We start from the raw sequence: 4,372 nt of genomic DNA, 5'->3' as shown, positions 1-4,372 counted from the left end.
AGTCACTCCTTAATTAGGTTATACTCAAGTCTTATACCACACTACTTCTTTTAGTATTTTTCGGCTTGTTTTGTTTGGAGACAGTTTGTTGCCCAAGAGGAATAGCATTTGAGTTCTGATATTGCAGGTCAATCTTGCAGTGAAAAAAAAAAAATGTAGGTAGCTAATAATAATAGCTAATGATGCAATTTCCACAAGCTTAGGGCAGGGAGTTAATGCTTTTGAGATGAGAATTAATGGAAGATGTTGTCTGGCTCTTCCGATTTTGTTTGTAAGGGTTTTTGTTTGTTTGAGAGGCATAATTTAAAGCTAAGAGACAAAAGAAGAGGAAGAGGAAGATGAAAGAAGGAAAGGCAGGTGGTGAGAAGATAGCAAAAGAGTAATTTATATATAGTATAAATAGGCTCATTTTTTAACCAGCAGAGCCGACTATATAAAAAATGGTTCAGCAACTTAAGCACTCTGAAAATGGAGGAACTGAGTACTGGATATTCCTCAGGAGGATTCAAACTCACAACTCACTCACCTGAAGGGCGTGTTCCAACTGCCCTGCAGAACCATGTGCTTCTCTGTTCCTCCATTACTGTCTCAAGTAGGCTATCAGGAAAGCAGGATGGCAAGAATCAAGCTAGAAGGACAAGCACCAAGCAAAAGGCCAGCTATGAGTTGCACACTGAGAAAAGGCAGATTTGGGCTCCACACTCCCATCCTAGGATGTTTTTCACATTTTACAACAAAGTCTTTGAAGTAAATGGAACAGTGTCAGTGAGGAAGGGAGTGAGAAATGTAAGTATCTTCAAAAGTAACCCAGGAAATAGGAAAGAGACACTAAGTTACTCGCTCTTTCCATCTTAACTTCTAAGACAGACTTCTCACTTGCCTCCATTCCAACTACATCCCATTTAAGGCATCTTTCTGGACTACACCCAGAGACTTGAAATGATGGCACTAGTTGCCATCGGTTAAGACATCTGTCAAGCAGGGTGGGTAGAAGGAGTGTGTCCCTTCTAGAATGCCAGGAAATATGTGAAGGTTACCAGGTCAGCAATTTCTCAGATATTTATGGATTAAAAATTGAGCCCTGGCCAAGTGAAGGGAGACGATGGAGTGTCAAGGACAAGTACGCCTTGCAAACTTGCTCTCCTCCTTTTGTCTCAGATAAAATTAGTCTAGGGTGAAACTATATAATACAACTGTGGTAATTTAGTATTCCAAGAAATGAAAATGGGAGTGACAAAATGTGATCTCAGAAAAGTTTAGACAAGGACAGTTAAAACTAATGATCAAGAGAAATCATGACAGGAAAGAAAAGAGACATCTAACTATGCATATGTGGTTGAGAACTAGTAGGATAAAGACACCAGAGGAAAGATAAGTCTGAGGATCAACCTGCAAGCTGGGAAGCAGTAGTAATGGGAATCATGAACAAGAATAAGGAGTTTTAAACTGGAGAACTCGTGACAAGCCAATTGAGAAGGAAAGGGGAAGGCATATAAAGGAATAGAAAGAACTCAGACTGGAACCAGCAGAGAAACCAAACTAGAATAAGAACTCGTAGAAACAGAGAGTGAGACCATGTAGGTGAAGATTAATGAAGTTAGTTATTCATTAATAAAATAGGAATGGGAAGGTGTTAGAAGGAAAGGGTGAGAACAAGGAAGGAACAGGCTTAGGGTGGTGTCAAGCAGATAAGTCTCTGTGCAGCAGGTTCAGAACACTTCCAGAACCTGTTGTAGAATTTAATATGCCAAAGTCTGGTATCAGATGAAACTGTAAAGTGATCTCATTGTCCATGTCGCCTCATCCTCTTAAACTACTGTTTCTAGACACTATCTAGAGGAGAGCCACCTGCTACTACTATCAACACAGTTACTCTGCTAGCTAAGTGGAAACATATTTCTGCAATTGCTCTGAAGATTCTGCCCTACCAACTTATTTTTCATACATTGACCTAATGTCCCAAATGTAAATTTATTTTCATAATTCAAAAGCTAAAGAAATTACATGCAAACTCACTCCTCCCTGCCCTGAATCCTGCATGAAAGGAAATATCAATATTAGATAACCAAGCTTGCAGAAGCATAGAAATGCCTGTGCAACTTTATCTCAGCCCTCAGGTACTATGGAATACCTAATGACAGTCATCAATATTTTAGTTTTAGTAATTCTATCTTTAATATTTATTCTTCTAGATATTTCTTCCCTCAACAATCATACTGCATTGCATAGCTTTTATTGCATAGCTCTTCATCTAAGTGAGAATTATGGAATAGGAAAGGGAATTGCATCAAAGAAAATCTCCAGATTCTGCACTTGAACAGTGTTTTGTGGAACAGCAATCTCTACCAATCCCTACCAGCCATTTTCTTGTGCAATACCAGCTTTCTGGAGAGGGCCATCAATTTGGGGTACTGCCTTGCCACACTGAACAGGTAACAAACCAAAACCGGACACTGAACACAAAAGGCTGGCTTTATATGGACTACAACTCAGCTGAGATTTTGAACAAAAACATTCTGAAAAATAGTAAAAGCCTCTTATTGTTTCCACACTCATCTGTAGAGCACAACTAGACTCCATCCTGAAACAACACACACACTTGCCCTAAAACCTTGTCTACTTCTGGTGACCCCTAAAAAGCGGATTACTCATGATGCTTTAGGATACTGAAAGACATGCAGCCATGAACTTGCTTATGAGAAAAAGCTGCCAACAGCCCCTAAAGGTATTTGAAGGTTAGGTTTAAGGCTGTCTGTACAGAAATCAGGCTTGTAATAACCAATTCTCCCTGACAGGCTGCAAACAAACCTCTTCTGAATAGCTTGATCATACACATGGCTTCATTCCCTGGAACCAGTCACAGGCAAACAGCTAGAGGACAGATGCCAGGCACTGGAAAGAAGTTGCTAGGACCAGAGTATGCACATAAAGGAAGTATTTATGGCATAGCTAGAATACTACAACAGCGCTATCTGTTGTATTTTCTGTACAAGTGCTGTAAGCACAATTCTTCAGGAAAAAAAAAAAAAAACAAAACAACAAACCTAATTAGAAGATGGTTCATTGCTAGCAAGACACCTCATTCATTATACTTAAAAATATTCATAAGTGCAAAAATAAAACAGCGAAATAAGAAATGTTTACCTTCTTGTCTTTCTTTTATCAGTTCATTCTGTGGATGATTATGTTGTGATGTCAAATCCATGCTATGCCACAAAAACTGGGACAGAGAAACACAAGGCTTACTGAATGAATATTTCTTCTTTCCCACACAACATTTCACAATGTTACATATATATATACATATGTTTTACACATATTGTGCTATAATTTACTTCTATTGGCAATATTGACATGCAGACAGATAAACATCAATATTCAAAGCATAAAAGAACCAGAAGCAGCAAATTAGTTGAACTGTTGTACTCTGAAAGAGGGGAGAAAGTGAGTAGACTTAAAATAAATAAATAAAAGAGCTTTGATAAACTTTAAAAACTTTCATAAAATCTTAAAAGTAGAAAAAAATAAAATCAGGGGAGGTAGTTTTATAAACATTTAAAAGGAAAGGTAGTAACAAATCTGTGAAAGAGAAGAAAAATTGCACCAAAAAGATCTCATCTTGTTTGAAAAAAATGGCTTGGTAGGGGAGGAAACAACCTGTTAGTAAAGTGACATATGAGAGTAAGTAGGAAGTAGGATCTATAGACAACATGCCAAACAGAATGTGTATGTGCCTATATAAACACAGGACACTCAGACTCGAGGGGGGGGGGGGAAGCAATAAGAAAAATATGACAGAGGACAATACAATTTTCAGCTGCCTGCAGAAAGGCAGACAGACAACCAGAAGACTCCAGTTCTTGATATTTTACAATTAGGAAAACACTGAGCTCATGAGGGGAGAGGAGGAGGGAGGGAGGGGAGAAGAATGGAAGAAAAACTAAAAAAGAAAATACATCAAGAAATCAATATTTGATAATTTTTAAAGCTCTTACACGGTTTACATGGAAATTTGACTGATTTTTGCAGGAATAGTCACTAAATAAGTCAATGAGTGAACGAATACAATCAAAGTAAAAACGTACACCGAATATAGAGAAAACTTCCCCACAGTGCAGTCTTAGACAGGTTTTCCTCTCAAAACTTCAGACAAAAGAGGACAGTATAGAACAGCCCTGTCTTGTTAGGAGGACAGACTGTATTCTCTTGATTTCACCCTACAAGAGACACACAGGTTTAACATTTCAACTTTACTGCCACAGTGCCAGCAGCCATTAACCTATTTGAAGGTGAAAAATAACGTGGGGGGGGAGGGGGGGGCTTCTCACACTACCGTAACAGAAAAATACTGTTATGTTTATGTCTGTCTATG

Source organism: Melopsittacus undulatus, chromosome 2 (assembly GCF_012275295.1).
Source record: "Melopsittacus undulatus isolate bMelUnd1 chromosome 2, bMelUnd1.mat.Z, whole genome shotgun sequence".
Classification (NCBI taxonomy): Eukaryota; Metazoa; Chordata; class Aves; order Psittaciformes; family Psittaculidae; genus Melopsittacus; species Melopsittacus undulatus.
The sequence above is the reverse complement of the archived record's forward strand: the minus strand, read 5'-3'. Positions refer to the sequence as shown.